This window comes from Ambystoma mexicanum, chromosome 10 (assembly GCF_040938575.1).
Source record: "Ambystoma mexicanum isolate Mex_15411 chromosome 10, UKY_AmexF1_1, whole genome shotgun sequence".
Lineage (NCBI taxonomy): Eukaryota > Metazoa > Chordata > Amphibia > Caudata > Ambystomatidae > Ambystoma > Ambystoma mexicanum.
Genome location: NC_090932.1, coordinates 1,430,531,631 through 1,430,549,288, shown reverse-complemented (window position 1 = coordinate 1,430,549,288; position 17,658 = coordinate 1,430,531,631).

Here is a 17,658-nt window from a genome sequence, read left to right as displayed (position 1 = left end):
TGACCTAAACTGCACAGATTCTGCAACTGGGCCACTCTCACCGACCTCGGTCCTGGGCCCAGTCACTCTTCACTTGCACTGCCTCCCTGGCAACCCCTGCACTGCGGGACTGTCTCTGTATCCCTACAGCCCCCCCCCTCCAGCACTTGTCTGCACTTACCTTGCACTTGCCACCAGCTGGCCCTATTTATTTATTATTTTATTTCTATTCTACTTATTTGTACTGCACTCCCCCCCTTCCCCTTGCACTTTTTCTCTTCCCCCTACCCCTGCACTTGCGTGGTCTGAATGCCACCTGGCCTAGTAGGATCGTTGTCTGTCTTCCCCTTGTTCCCCCCTCCCTGCCTCGTCGCGCCTTGAAACACTTGTCTATAGGCGCGTTAGAAATACCATATCATATCATATCAATGGCGAACGCAGCGGCTGCAAGAGCCTGTTCACAAGAAAAGTGTCCTTACATCACTGCATCTAGCGTGCCACTGTAGAATACCATAGGTTTATGTCCTAGCGATCTGTCAATACTGCTGTCATGAGTGTTCTGTTACAGTGCGAGAACAGGTAGAACTCGCAATCATAATCAGGTGTCGCTAAAACTGAAGCTGTTCATATCAATTCTTTGAGTGTGTCAAAAGCTGTGTGCATTTCTGGTGTCCATTGTAGCCGCAAATGTTCTCGCTGTGCTTCCTTAAGTGCCTGCAATAGGGGCCTTGTATATGCTGCATAATCTAGTATGCAGACTTGGCAGTAATTACACATACCGAGAAACTTCTGCATTTCCTTTACTTTAGTAGGTTCCTTGACTGCTTTTATAGCTGCTGCTCTGTCAGGTATTATTCTTTTGCCATCTTTTGATATTAGTTGGCCCAAGTATAAGACCTCTGTTAGACAATACTGCAATTTCTGTTTGTCTACCTTATACCCTTTTTGTGCCAACAGGGTCAGCAGGATGATAGAGTCGTCCCTGCACTCTCTCTCATCTTTACTGCAGACCAACAAATCATCTACGTACTGAATTATGGTACTGGTTGTGTGTATGTTCCCAAGGTTCTCATGCAAAATTCTGTTAAAAATACTGGGGCTCTCACAATATCCTTGGGGTATTCTGCATTGTTCATATCTCTTCCCTCCCAATGTGAATAACGTTAGGTACCAAGAATCTGGGTCCAGCGAAATTGAAAAGAATGCATTTTTCAAGTCCACCACAGTGAAGTGAGTAGCCTATGTTGGGATGCAACATAGTATTGAGGCCGGATTTGGGACAAGAGGGAACTCTTTCTGTACTACGTCATTAAGGGGGCGTAGGTCCTGTATCATCCTCCACGCTCCTCCCTTTTCTTTCTTCATCGGGTAAATACAAGTGTTGCAGGGCGAATTGGATGGCACTATTATTCCCTGTATCATTAGTGAACATTGTGTCCTTTATTCCCTCTTCTGCCTCCCTAGATAGGGGGTAATGTTTCACCTGGGGTAAAATGGCCCCAGGTTTGAGTTTGATCCTTATGGGTGTTACTTCGTGTAGTAGATCTACATCGTGTGGACCTGTGGTCCACAACTGTTGCGGTACTCAGGGCATGTCTTCCTCAAAATATGCTGGTGGGCCTTTAACAACCGCTACGAGCGGTAGTGGCACTTCCCTTTTTTGAATCATTACATCACAGGGGATTTCTGTTTCTATCACTATTTCCCATCCTCATCTGAGTCAGTGAAAAGCTCCTCATCTGTTAAATCACGCAGAGCCGTATTGGCATTGATGCACAGTACTGTTCTCCACTGGCATCCCTGCATATCCATGGCAATTACTGCTATCCTCTTTGGTGAAAACTGCACTGCAAGTATGTCTAGAGACACCACTGATCCTGGCACTATTTCTGGGTCTGTGATCGGGCGGAAAATAAACTCTGAGGGCACTCTCCATTCCTTTCTTCTTAACTCTGGCACTACTTTAGCTAATATTCTCAGCTCTTGTATGAACATGTCTGGATCCACTGGTATGCCACGTGTTTGTAGGAAGTTTGCTTGAGTGTGTATCACTAAGATGGCACGTACGGCGGATATTCCTGGTGTGGAGTACACTATCCCTCTCTCCATAAAAGATATGGTCATATTGAGTTTGCAGAGAAGGTCCCTTCCCAACAAATTAATGGGTGAATCTTCATAATAGAGTAAGGTTGCGCATACCGTTTTACCACACACTGATACTTCTAATTCTTCAGTGTATGGAACCTTGACCACTGTCCCAGAGAACCCCTGCATTTCCAAAGTCTGAGTTGAAAGCGGAAATCTGCCTTCTTTTAGACACGATTTTTCCACTCCCGAATCCACCATAAAAATGAACTGTTTGTTTCCTATTGCCGCCCTTACCAGTGGTTCCTCTGCTGCGTTAATGGTAGTCGACAGTACTGGACACAGAAGTGCTCACTGTGGGCGCTCCTATGTTGAGTATCTTGGTAGTTCATCTGTGTCGAAAACATTACCGGACAACACCGCTGCCCCCCTGAAATGTGTTGGAGCTCCGTTTGCTGTAGTAGCATACGTGTTTCTGCGGCTGGTTGGCCGTGCGTTCATGACACTGAGGATGTTGTGGGACATGCTGTGTTGCATGCTGTGGGGCCACCTGGTGCTCATTCACATACCTTGGGTCAGATAGGTCTTCCCTCCTGTTCCCTCCCATTGGTAGGCCATATGGGCTTCCTGGATGAGGATGTCCATACTGTTGTTCACTCGGGTATGTATTGGCGGGCCTACTCCGGCATTCCCTCATGAAATGTCCCCATCGTCCGCAGTTCCAACATTGCCCATGTACCCCTCCTCCTTGGGGCCCTCCATATCAGAAACCCCCTCCCTGTGACCCTCTGAATCCACCTCTACCTCCCTGTTTGCCTCTCACCCGCCACTGCTGGCTCTCATACTGGTGTTCCCCTGGCCATGAGTCCTGGTTGTTACCTGCCCAATTTGTTGCCATTCGCGTTGGTATCCCTAGCTGTTCTTCTCCTTCCTCTCGATCCCTTTCTGCTGTGCTGGTTGCTACTACTGCACTGACCTTCGAAAGTTTACTTTGAACTAATTTGACCTCGTCTGCCAGCCGCCGCTGAGCTATCTCTTTCTCCTTCTCTTTGATCCTTTTGCAATGGTGTACAATTATGCTTTGAATCTCTGGCCACGCCTTGGCTTCTATCCTGGCTATCTTGTCTAAGGCCTTCTGTACGTCCTTCAGGAGCCCTCTTATTATAATGAAATAAAACAGGGAGGTAGATTGGTCCCAGACTGTGCCCGTTTCTGCTCTCCACATGTCCTGCACCCGGAGAATAAAAGACATTGCATCTTCATCATCTCCCGTGGTACATTGCATCACTGACTGTAAGTCTGATGTGTCTGGAAATGTTTCTCGGAGCTCATCCCATACTCTTGCTCGCACTCTGTTAAATGAGGCCCGATCGTGCTGATCACAATTCAATGTTATTCCTGGGAAGCCTGCCTTCACCCAAAACCTGTTTGCCTGATATCCAACTGCAGATACCAGCAAACATTTAACATCCCCCACTGCTAAGGGTACACCCGCTGTGTGTTTTTCAAACGCATATATCCATTTACTAGCACCTCCAGCTAGTAGTGGCAACTGTTTCAAAAGGTTAGCATTATCCATTTGACCCCAGGGTATGTAATTTGGCCTTCCCGCCCCCCTGTGGATGAGTGGTAGTTGTAGGTTCCCCCCTTCCCAGTACTCAACGTTTTCCCTTTTTTCCCTAGCACTGCCATGCGCCCTGTTTTATTCCTTAGTCTCCTCCTCCATTCTTCCATGGGGGACAACCCTTCTCCTAAAGATGTCCCACCTGTAGCTGTCCCCAACCTTCTTTCCTCCTCTTCCTGCTCCTCTAAGCCAAACCAGTGTTTGCTACCAGCTGTAGTTATTTCTATTATTCTTGTGGGGGTGTCTTTTATTTTAAATTGTATCTCTCCCTTTTTCCACCCATCCTCCGCTGTCCCTTCACTAGGTTGGGGCGTCGTACCCTGCTCTGAAAAGGGGGTCGGTGGCCCCCCTTGCTCACACATGCCCCTTAGACGGGACAACTCTGTTTGGGTCAATGTCAGTCGTGTATCTAGGTCTTGTATGAATTTCTCGATATCTAGTGTGGGGGTACTCACCTGGCCGGTTATTCCTTGACTGTCATATGGTGGGGGTGTTGTGGCAGTTGGCTTAGGTGCAGATGGTGAAGGGGACTGTGCTACGTATATGGGGTCACTATATCCCTCCGCTTAGTCGGTAGGGGGTATATATGTGTTGTTTCCAATCTGTTCTCCTTTTGCTCTATGGGCCCTTCGCTGCCAGCTGTTGTCAGGGGAGATGTGACATGCTCTCCACCCTTAACTGTCTCCACAATTCCAATATTTCTTTTCGATTCTGCAGTTGTTTCCCTTTGTATTTAATAAACAGACATTTGGCAACCATGTCTAACACAGCCTTATCAAAGGACCCTCACTGGGGCTACACTTGGGGTAGACCCTTCCTTTTCAATTCTGTGACCCACTGGTCATGATACTTAATAATCTTCTCTGCATACCCTGGCAGTGTTTTACAGATATGGGCCAGAGGTGTTTCTGCACCCATTTTATGGGATTCTAGGTATTTACTCAAAACAATGAAAATCTTCTGTTAACCTTACACTTCCTTTATAACCTGCTCACTATATTTTAAAACACTTCTCAAAATTGTTTGTTCACACTTTGTTACTCATAAACCATGTCAATATATGAAATTCCTTCAACACAATTTTAAAACATTTTCATTAATGTTCACCAACAGGGAACAATGGTTTTACATAAAACAACATACAACCTAGCGCATGCAACAAATAACACAGACAACATAAAAGACGACATAAGCTCCACCTCCCCTTAATACCCTTATTCTTTTTATATTCCCCTAATTCTCCAACACCTTTAAAGAATTATCTCTCTGCACCCTGTCTATACTCAAGCGAGAATGGAGGAGAAGAAAAGGAGAAGTAGGAAAAACCGTTTCGAAATACTACTCCTCTGAGACCCCTACTTATTTCTCCATATATATCCTGTAGTCGAGATAGTACTATGCAGCGCCGCCTTCTACCCGCCAACGGAAATAGTATCCCCTTATCCTCTTTGCACCTTATTTTCCCGTCACTGTCCTAATGGCCATATGCGATAGGAAAAGAATAGAGTGGACTATAGAACAGACCCAAAACTTCCCCCTTAGGGCTTTTGACCTCCCTTTTTACCTGACCCTTATTGATTCCCTATTTCCCAAAACCTCCTAATCTGACTCCCACCCAACTTTTGAGATCACCCGCACCTGATACTCACGTGTCCGTCTTGATCCGAGACCCTCTGGACCCAATCGGTCAGGGCGCCGCCCCACACTCAAAGCTATGGTGAATGATACAGTGGGTTTTGTAAAGGGGGATCCCGTTCCCTATCGCCCTACTGCGTGCGTACGTCTAGGTGTACTGGTTGTCATTGGCAGGTAGCTCTTGAGGGGGGACGCTCCGGGTCGTGACAGGGACATCTTGTGCCAAAAGGAACAAGAAGAACGCTATCGCGTCGGGGTCACCAATGAAAGTGAGAAGTCCACAAAAATGCACTTAATTCTCTCAATTAGAGTCAAATAGGACACCCCCTGAAGGGAATGAGACCAGGACCAAGTGTGTATGAAATCAAAAGTCTTTTATATAAAGTAGTGTAAGCAAAATCTACTCTGCTCACACCGAGCCGAGAGCGCTCTGCAGAAAACATGTTACAAATAATTTTTATATAGCTTTTGCGTCCTCCAGGAGAGGGGAGGCCTCGGGGGCACATGAAGGGTTGGGATTGGTCACTAGGGACGGACACCTATGGGTGCTATAGGGTCGGCGTGCTGTGATTGGTGCTGATTCGCGTGGTGCTGTGATGATGCTGTTCAGGTCAATTGGTCAGCTGGGCTCATCAGTTTGGCATGCGGTGTCAGGCAACTTTCATGTTGTTACATTGATAAACACTTGACATTTGCCCTTGTGGCCACACATTCCCATTAATCCAATACTGCACTCTATCTTGTCCGGCGGATTCTAAGACTTGTTAATCTTAACACCAAAGAAAAGACATTTCTCAAATTCAGGTTAACTATCATTGGGCATAGGTCATAGTGCATTTCTTAAGCTCAGTGTTAGATCTATTAATGGGCAGCTTAACAGTGTCTTAGTATAATACAAGATATACTGTTTACGGGGCCAAGGCTTTGAGATTACTGTGTGGTCAGGAATGTCCATCTGGTACACAACAAAGAGGGCACTAAATTTAAGGGCTATATTACACATTGAAAGGATGGGTCACAAAAAGCACATACCACAATGGTCATAAGTCTTCCTGTGGAGGTTAGAGGCAAGTTGTATAAACATCATTATTGAGTAGCTCTTTGTCTGTTATGCTATCATGAGGGGTGGGGGAAGGAGTTGAAACACCTCCAAGGTGCAGTCCTGCGTTGCTTGAGGGGACGGGGTCTCCTGAGACGTTCTTTGCATAAAGGCTTTTTGTACATCATTAGTACATTGCAATTATGATTGTCTAAAACATGTTATCATCTTTACATGGCTAGGTGCCCTCATTGTTATAAAAACTCACAATGATAACTCGTATATGCATATGTTATTTTCCATACTATATTTAACAGTCCATCACTAGATTATGTGCATGCAGGCTTTAACACATATTATCATAGTGTGGTCACACTGGTTATGGCATATGACTGCTAGGTTGCTTTTACATAATGCTGTGCATATTTTTACATTGTGCTCAAACTTAGGTGATTTTGTGCTGGCATGTGCAATAACGTGTTAGGTTGTACATTTTGCTATTACTATCTATTTCTACTAAGCCTCATACTACACTTTAATATACTTCACACTTATGTAAATGGGGTCTACCGTCAATTTTCCGATTATACATATTTCGTGCACCATACTGGTATGCTGTGAATTACTACAATCCTTCCAATACTTCGCATAAAATGAAAATGGTTCATGAACAACCCATTCTAATTGAGTGAATAAAAGCACTTCTACTTTCTCATATTGAAACGCAAATAAACAGTACATACTCGAGTGTCACTCTTAGTTGTTCAAACATGTTCAAAGGATATGGGTTTGGCATCATTTATGGTCTGGGTCTGCATGGTGGGGGCAAGTTTATAGAGATGAATGACTCTTTGCTGCCGGGCATTGAGCTGGGCCACGGCTGTGTCAGTGAGGTAAGATGGAAGACAGAAGATACAGTGTGAAGTTTGTTTCATTTGCGTGGCCAGTGTCCCACGAGAACCGGACGGCTGCAGAGATGACAGAGGGGAGGAGGTGGGGGAGTAGCTTGTTCGCTGTGCACGCCTTGAGGGGAGTGCTGCAGGCCTGTGTTCTAGTTTCATGGCTGGCCTGCCATTATGAGAAAACAAAATGGAGTTGGTGGGCACCCAAAATAGAGTCTTGTTAGGTTCTAGTCTGGGCTATCCTGAGAGGTCACAGTTCTCTGGGGTATTCCCGCGCAGGTGCTCTGAGGTCAGGGCCATGAGCCCAAAGCAGTTGCGCCAAAACTCATCCAGGAAGTGTGTGTGTGTTTACTCGGAATGGATGGGGGGATCTGGGACCCCCTCCTCCCACACAGGGGGTACTGGCATATATTGCTTCAGGAAGTAGGGAACTGTATGGGCACCGCTAGCATGGACATGCTTTTATACTGGCATATATTGTGGAAAGGCATCATGAAAATACATTGGGAAAATCACTTAGTGCACTGTTAGTGACTTGCGTTTATTGGATTTTTTCATGAGTTGCCCTACAAAACCAATTGCAGACTAACTGGCGTTTACCCACATTTTCACAGATGTGCTGTAAAATGCCCCATTCTAACCCTTTGTTAAAAAAAAAACATTTTCCAGGTAGGAACCCTCCTCCCCCCGAATCCCACTTGGTTGGTTCAGGCTCCCTCACTATGCTTGGCCACTCTGGCATATTTGTGAGAAAAATATTTCAATTAAATATTTCACCAGCCCACACTAGTAGTGTAAATGTACGACATTTACATTTTATACAATTATGTGTGCAGTTTGTATATAAAATGCACATTTATTCTTTCATGTATGAAATACATATACATATTAAAACATTGATATCTCGAAATTGGCCAGCTCGTTTCCCCCCAACAGTTTAATACATTAATTCATGACAATATCTAGGGCCATGCCATAAAACTTGAAAATTAAAGTGGCCAATTTTGAGTTAGTTATCTTTTCACTGTGAGAAAACACCCTGTTAAAAGATTTTCAAAATAGGATCAAAAGAATATTTAATTTAAATATAAAGCGCCACATGAACATTTCTGAAATTTCGATGCTTGGATGGCTCCCTCGAAATTTTACTGCGGTCATTTTTCAGATTGTTTCTGGGAAGTGTTCAACGCTTATTAAGAAACATTTTTTTCTGTAACTGCATAGACAATCATACTTAACCTTAAATGCCATGCGCTAGGTCGCTGCCTTATAATTATAATTAATTGCATTGACTTTTCCTAAAATTCTGTTGCTACTAACCTTTGCCTGCTCGATACATGTGGATAACATTTTCCAAAGAAATCATTTTTTTTGGACCCCTCCAAATTGGACAGTTCAGAAGTTATTAAGAAAACCAAAAAAAACTATTTTCTGACTAATCCCATTCATTTTCCCATAGAGAATAAAAGTGTTTCCATTAAACAGCCATTCAGCAAAAACCGCTGAACAGATTTGCACAAAATTTGAAACAAAATTCGAACAAATCATCTCTAATACTCCTTTTTTGATTGGTATAATTCACTAAAGTGTTTTTTAAAAGGTTGGCAGAAAATGGAGTGCCCCGGGTACAAAAAAAAAAGTATTACACATCTACCATTGTAAATTGCATCAGTGAGGTTTCAGGAAATGAAAATCTGCCAATTGTTTCACCAATGCAAGCAATTACCAGAGTAAGTGTGCAGAAAGGTGAGAAAAAAGTGTCTCAAAACAATATTTAAAGGGAACATGGTGGTTTTACCATAGGGTAGAGTTAGGGGAGGGAATGGAGAGCCACATGTCTAGTGGGAGAGTTTAGGGTGGTATGGTTAGCTTGTATTGTGATAGACTGTTTTTGAGTTGCTGTGGGATTCACACAGGATTGCTGTGGAAACAGGTCACTGCAACCGAGGAATGAAAAGGGATATCAGGACACAGTCAAGGAAGATTTACACAGAGGGGGCAGATGAGGAAGGAGGGAGTACATGGAGAATGGCAGTGGGGATCCTGAAAACGTTTTAATTGCTAAGCTTTTTCCCCATCACCTTAGCAGTTTTACAGGGCAAACGAATGCAGAAGTGAAAATATCAGGGGAAGAAGCGGGGCAAGGGAAAATGGTCAGTAGACCTTATTCCGAATCCTCCAAATGTCATTGGTTTTGCTGTGATGAATCAAATCATCTCAACTCTTTCTTACCTGAAGGTTTTTCACTGAACATATACATATTTTCATGGAAAAATCTTTAAGTTCAGGTGCAGTTTAGGTGACTAAACAAAACGTAACAAAACCCTTGAAATTCAGCGCATTAGGAAACTCAACGTTCCCTTTGATCTCCCTCATAATGCCATATCCTCCAGAATGCCATTTTGCATGGCTTTGTGAATCCCTTCTCTTGTAATATATATGTGTCCTTCGACTTTGCAATGGGAATGAGGTAAGCCAATCCTGAGTTTTGCAATGTGCTGAATTTCAAGGGTTTTGCTGCACTATGTTAGTCACGGTAGTTATGGTTAAGATGCTCAACTCATAGGAAAGGCACTTTTTGGGCAGCATGTACTTTTGGCGCAGTTTCACGAATCCTCACCAAACTTTGCTGAAAAAGCATATGGCCACCTCCGAAATGATTATGCAAAGTTTGGTGTGGTTTTGTCAAGGGGGGAGAAACGTTATTGGGGTTCCCAAAAATTTCGAAATCCTCATAGACATAATGGAAAAATGTTTTACTCACGCCTACAGACCAAACCGCTTGACGGATTTGCACCAAATTTGCACGAGGAGCGACAACTTGGTCACAAAATTTGTCCAGGAGTTTTTTTGAAAATGGGCAAAAAGTAGTTTGAAAAACAATAGTGATATCTGCGCCCGGTCCGCAGACTCACTTCCTGATTCAGTGTCCGCAGACATCTCTGGACCAATCAGAGAGCTGTGTGGTGATCCCTGACATTGTACTTTCCCGCTGATTGGTCAATTAAACATGTGAGTGTGCCATGTTTACCAAGAACATTGTGTTAACAACATATTAAAAAACACAACACTACACTTGTGAAACAAACAATCTCTGGGGATGTGATGGTATATGGCCATAAAAACCAAGAGATGTTTCTGGACGTACATGCATATTTCTACATTATAGGGTCGGTGACAGTTTGTTGGATGGCTTATAACTTTGGCTGAAACAAACAGCCTCCTTTCTCTTTGGCTCAACTCAACCAAACTGCATAGAAATTGCAGTATTATTCTAGACCTGACCCTGAATGGTTTTGCAAAGGTTTGTACTGTTTAACCAAGAGGGGAAAAAAGTAGAGCGGGGTCCCAAAATATTTGAAAAGCTTATACATGTGGTGCCATTTGACAAATTTGCACAAAGGACTGAAGAAAGATTTAAGACCTAGATTTTAATGTTTTTGAAAAGTTTGTTGGGATTTTGGCTAGAGGGAGCAACAGTAGAGGGGTGTCTCAGCATTTTTAGATGGGATATTACTTTGCTGCTGTTTGCCAAATCGGCACAAACGTTTGCAGAATGATTATAGACTTAACCATGAATGTTTTGCGCAAAGTCTGAATGGATTTTGTAAAGTGGGGGCCATGTTATATGACTATTTTGTGTATGTACATTTTTCAAAAAATAAAACATGGGAAGATTTGCAGCAAACTCGTGCATGGAGCATTTGCAAGGACCAGAAATCATGGTTTGTTTCTCAAGTGTGTCAGTGTTTTATTTTTTGAAAAGTCTCTTTATGTACAACATAGTAATATACCTTCAGTGACTGAGGTATAGCCTGCGGCTATGGCCTTCAGCCATGACCCGGACAATCTGGCCACTGACCATGGCCACGAGGGACTGACACTTGGGTTAAAGTGGGCATGGCCACCAGGGACCAACTATGTGGTAACGTTTTTCCAATTTGGGATATGTTTGAATGAAAAAATTCAATTCTGCTTGTGGCTACAGCCCGAAGTGCTGGGCGGGATTGCACGAAACATGCATGAGGAACATCAGCAAGTACCTCAAAGCATGGTTTTGCAAACCTGTCCTGTGTTTTATTTTTTCCAAAGTGTCAAAATGTAGGTACAAAAAAAAGTGCTATAACTTTGGTGTTTGGGCAATGAGCCTGGCCCTGAGCAAGGAAGCATGTGTACTCTGATTTGCTTATTGGGGCATGCACCATGGCCTAAGCCCTAGGTTTGAATGGGAACAAATATTCTGCTTGCTGCTACAGCCTGAAGCGCTGGACTGAATTACAACAAACCTGCGCGAGGAGCATAGCAAGGACCTGATACCATGTTTTGCAAATCTGTTTTGTGTTTTACGTTTTCAAAAGTGTCATAATGTAAATACAAACACTTGTGATATAACTTTGGTGTCTGGGCAGTGGGCCTCGCCCTCGGCAAGGAGAAATGTGTACCCTGATTTGCTTATTGAGGGATGCAGCATGGCTGAAGCCCTAGTTCTGAATGGGGAAATAAATCTGCTCGCAGCTACAGTCTGAAGTGCTGGACAGAATTGCAGAAAACCTGCATGAGGAGCATCAGCAAGGACCTGAAAGCAGGCTTTTTCGAATGTGTCCTTTCTTTTATTTTTCCAAAGTTTCAAAATGTAAGTACACACAATTGTGTTATAACTTTTTCTGCCTGGGCAGTGGGCCTGGCTAATGGCAGGGACTGATGTCTAACCTGTTTTGCTTATTGGGGAATGCGGCATAGCCGAATCCAATGCCCCATGGATTGTGGAGGCTGGCCGTGGCAGCAAGCCATGAGCACTGGACATTGGTCACATTATGAGAGCAGAGTGGACACTGAACTACTATGCAGGGTAGGTGCAGTGGATAATGGGGGTGGTTTGGTGGGGCTGGGGTAATGGTCAAGCCTCATGGCCTACCCAATTCAACCATGATTTGCATCCCGAGCCTGCACTACTGATAAGAGCACACATCAGTATGGGGTGCATAAAATATGTTTGTTACAGGAGGTTTATAATTTTTTAATATACTTTAAAAGAGGAATTACTCATAATTTATATACAGTGATGTAACATCATGGAACATTTTCACTCATAAAAACCTGTGAAATTGAGTGAAGAAACTTTGTTAAAGGGACATTATGGTTAAGAGGCACTAAAAAAACCTACAAAATTAAGGGAAAAAAGTTATGTTTAAGTTGGTTGCACTAATAAAAACCTATAAAATTCATGGATAAAAACTTTGTTAAAGGGATGTTATGGTTACAAGAAAAAACAAAAAACCCAGGAAATTCACCAGTTATGGTAAGCTATGCAATCATAACTCACCCCACCACCATGAACTGCTAATACTAACACCAGGACAACAGATATGACATCACAAATTACATCATGGATGACTCCACTGATGGCATCACATTCCCAGGGTGCTTGTTTATGTTCAGTGACAGTATTCATTTTACCTACAAAAAAGATTCTGTGCAACAGAGGGCATGTAGTTAAGGTAGACTTGTTCGGAATGCTATTGCTGAATTTCAGGGTTTTTTTTGCATTAAATCTGATCACTTAAACTCTCTCCTAACCAAGAATTGTTTCACTGCACCTCAATGCCATGCATTTTTCATTTTAAATCTGATCACTTTAAATCTCTCGTAACCAATGTTTTTTCACAAGTTGTGTTATACTATTGTTTCTTTGTGGCCCACAAGCCATAGTCTTCATATGTTGCTACTGTACATGTTGCACAATAAGTTTCTTTGGGGGCCACTAGTCATGACCTTCAGCCATGGCCATTGTCTGCAGCCTTTTGCTGTGGCTACTGTACATGTTGCACAATAGGTTTCTTTGGGGACCACTAGTCATGACATTCAGCCATGGCCATTGTCTGCAGCCTTCAGCCATGGTCACTGTACACGCTACACAAATAGGTTTCTTCTGAGACCCCACATCATAGCCTTTGGCCATGGACATTGTATATGTTACCCCAATAGGTTTCTTCATGGCCCAGTAGCCATTGCCCTTAGCCATGGCTAGTGGCCATGTTCTTTGGCTGTGGCCTCTATAGATGTTGCACCAATATGTTTCTTTGGGGCCACTAGCAATGACCTTCGGCACAGAGACTGATTACCCTTTGACTAGGAGATGATATCTCTGCAGGTCTAAAAGTCCTTTTTTATACACCCTCTCGCCATGCTGACTGGATTCCCCCCATATTCCACAGATAATGGCAACAAACTACACATACAGCAGCACTGAACTACCCATGCCCATGGGATTCCCCTGGCATTCTCCCGATAATGCTAAAAAATCCAAAACTGTTCTCACAGGCACTGACCAACTGCTCCCTCCTCTTTCCATGTACCCCTCGATGCTCCTCAATTGCTTTTGTCCTCCCTGCCCCTCTACTGGCCATTACGTCCTATCACTGTTTGGTTTGTGCAAAGCAGCTTCTTCTCCGGAGTGTACTTGATTGAAATGCCAGTGCTGAATTTCAGGGGTTTTGTTATGTTAAATCTGATCCCCTTAACACCCTCTTAATGAATGGGTTTTCACTGAATTTCAAGGGTTTACTATACTTTAGTTTCCTCAGGGCCCACTTGCTATGGCATTCTGCCATGACCACTGTACATGTTATATCAATAGATTTATTTTGGGCCCACTAGCCATTACCTTCATGGCTGAACATGTTGCATAGTTTCTTGAGGTCTCACTAGCTGTGTTCTTCGGCCGTGGTCTCTGTATCTTTCTTTTGGACCACTAGCCATGTCACAACATTAATTTGTGCACAAACACCCATTACCCCCTGCCCAGTGGGCACTGCAGAGGTTAAGCCTTTTTTTCTAATGCTGTATGCTCATGAAAATTTCACAATAATAATTTCCAATAACAGAAATTCCTCTAGTAGTAGATAACAGTAAAATTACTCAGAATTAAAAAGATTTCATGTCCTCATAGGTGCTCAAAATGTGTCCCCTTTCTTTTTTCTAGGTCCCCTCATTCCACCCAATTGCTTCCTCCCCTAACACTCTCCCATTACCCCCTATTACTCATTGCTTCGTGTGATGCACATTTTCTCTTAGTGCATGTGTCCCCTTTCTTTTTTCCAGGTCCCCTTATTCCACCCAATTGCTTTTCCTGTCCCTAACACTCTCCCATTACCGCTTATTACTCATTGCTTCGTGTGATGCACATTTTTTCTTAGTGCATCCTGTGACGTTGCCGCTGTAATCTCGTGAGATTCACACAGACTTCCCCATATCTAATGAACATTTTCTATCTATAGCTAGACCCACAACCCACCCCCAAATCCCCAACTTCACATGGTGTCTTCTTTCCTATTTCCCACCACTAACCTGTTGTGATTGCTATAGATGTTGGTAATTCTATAGCGCCTACGGCCAGACCATCTAAGTGCTGCTGTTCACAACAATCAATGTTCCTTTAGGAGTGACTCAATAAACAGAAGAGTTTGAAATCTCTTTCTGATGCTGAGAACGTTATTACACTCTTTAAGGGTGTCAGGGAGTGCATTCCAAAGTTTGATGGCATCCATTTTCCTTATCCAAATAGCCTTTTGAGTTCTTTGATTTGAGACTCATCCCGGTACTATCATGGACATTTCTAGCAGTGAGCAAATAAAATGGTAGCTTTTCATGTTAAAGACTCTCAGACTCTGCTGCAAAGCACCAAGGCCGATAGACCCACATGTCTCTGTTGAATATTTTAAAAACTACTAGATGGATTTACCCCATACCAGTCAAGGCAATTAAGCAAATGCTTTATGCCCAAATTGTTTCTTATTTTGGCAAAATATGCACCATGGCTGTTCAAAAACAGCACTTTTTCTGTATGGGAAAATAAATGGGAGTAGAGTGAACATTTTGTTTTTTTTTTCTTAAAACATTTTTCACTTTTGAAGAAATTGCTCCCAAAATGTCCAGTTTGGAGTGGTGGGGGGGGGGGGGGGCTTTACATAAATTTTGTTTGGAACATTTCACCCAAATCCATCTAGCAAGTCAAAAGTTATTGTCCTCTCTCAGCAAAAATACAAGGCCGATATAAAGGTTTGAAGGGGAAGAGGGCACCCCTTTCTCTGTCAAATAATTGTAAAACTACTCAATGGATTTACCCCGAACCAGTCAAGGAAATTACTTCAATGCTTTGTGCCACAGTTGTTTCTTATTTGGTCCAAATCTGCTAAGTGGTTTTAATGCTATGGCTATTCAAAAACTGCACTTTCTCTCTATGGGAAAATGATTGGGCAGAAAACTGGTGTTTTTCTTTTATACCTTTTCCATTTTGCACCATATTTTTTGCAGTTTGTTTGGAAAATGTCATCCAAATCCATCCAGCAAGTCAAATGATATTAGCAATAGAATTTTGGGAACAAATGCACGCTTTTTCATTTCTGAAAAGGCTCTCAGCCCCTTTGCTGCATAGCACCATGGGAGACATAGCTATATTTTTGGGATAAGGCAGCACTCCATTCACCGTCGAATATTTTCAAAACTCCATCATAGATTTACCCCAAACCTGTCCTGGAAATCGTGTTAATGTTTCATGTAAAAGTTGTTTCTCATTTAGTCCAATTTCATTCAGTAGTTTTTGTGCTTCGGCTTGACAAAATTTGAACTTTTCTCTATGGGAAATGAATGGGAGTAGACTGAAAACAGCACTTTATGCTTTCTTAATAATTTTTTCATTTCTTAACAAATCGTTCTTGAAATTCCCCCCAAAATTGGGTTCAGAAATATCAGCCAAATCCATCCTGCAAGTCATAAGCAATATCATTTTTGCATTTCCTATGGATCAGGTCACTTACCTTTATGATAGGGCGGCAACCGCTGTGCTTCGCCACCCTATAATACACACACACACACATATATATATATATTATATTACATGGCCTGTGGTAGCGGGCGTGTAGTTATGGTTAAGTTGCTAAACTCATAGGAATTCCGCTCCCCCTGGATGAATCCTCACCAAACTTTGCAAAAAAAGTATATGGCTGGCTCTGAATTTTTTCACCAAGTTGGGTGAGGATTTGTATGGGGCTGCAAAGTTATAAAGGGGATCCCAACACATTTTATTTGTCCATAGACTGAATGGGGAAAAACTTTGTGCACAGCTACAGCCCCAACGGTTGGACGGACTTTCACCAAATTTGCGGCAGGGGCTTGGGCCAGAAAGCGTGCTTTTGTGTATTTGGGAGAAATACAACCAGTAATTCTTTTGCAAAATGAAATGTACATCCCCAAAAATGTTGACCCATTTTCCTGTTCGCTCCACGGAATGAAGTGTCATTGGCCTGCGGTACGCTGTGATGTCGGCGAATATTGGATGTGGCCAGTGGTTGGCTGGAGGGAAGCGTGCTGTGCATCAACCTTTTTGGGAAATGCTGCCATGGTGTATCAGAGGGTAGTGGCGTGCCAAAAGGCATTGGAAACCATGGTTTGCAGGATCAGTCTAGGTGAAAGAGGGCAAAGGGAAGATATTGGCAATGCTTTGTGCTGTAGGCTATGGCTGCCGGTAGTTATGTTGAATTAGTGTGTTTGCATTGTTTTACGGCGGTGGGTTTGTGGTGAAATGTTCCCATGCTTGTCTGACTTGGCTTGTAGTGGTTGTGAGTAAGGCATAGCCTTTTTACTGCATGGGCATGGCATGTAGAAAGAGCCTAGATCTTGGGCAGCACCCCCACAATGTAATGCCTCCATGCATGGGAGTTCAGTGAGGCACTTAGCTGTTAGGTATGCAACCGAGTTTGGTCACACCATTGCTGCAAGGGAGGCCATAATGACATGGAGAAATGGAAGGATTGTTTGGCAGCACACTGTTGCGATATGGACCATTCCCGCAGGGGACTATCATATGTTGGTCAGTGTAGGCAGACTGTATAGGGGATGGGGAGTGCATTGGAGATAATATGAGGATATTTGCAGTCGGTGTACTATGTTGTGTTGTGCCTGCAAAGGCCCTACTGCCTTGTGTGCATGGCTACAGCCCTTGGCCGTAACAGTGTGGGCACTGGTTGGAAGTAGGTGTGAGAATGTTGCCTTGTTTGGGTCCATTTGTCTAGCTATACCTACTTTTAGGCCGGAAAGCACAGTGGGAAATGTTACCATGCATGCCCGTATTGCCTTCCAGTAGGCGTGTAGTAGGACTAGGCAATTGGGTGAATGGGCTGAGGCCGTAGGCCTCCGCCTATGTACCCAAGAGCCTAGGGCTTGGGCAGAGCCTTGCGTTAGAGTGTTCAATCAAACATTGGCACATGGAAGGAATTTGTGCGCGGGTACTCACATATACTTTATCGGTGGGCTGTTGTAGAGGCGAATATTATTTTTTGATGAGTGCAGGCAGACTCCATTGGGGATGGGGAGTGCATTGGAGACAATATGAGGAT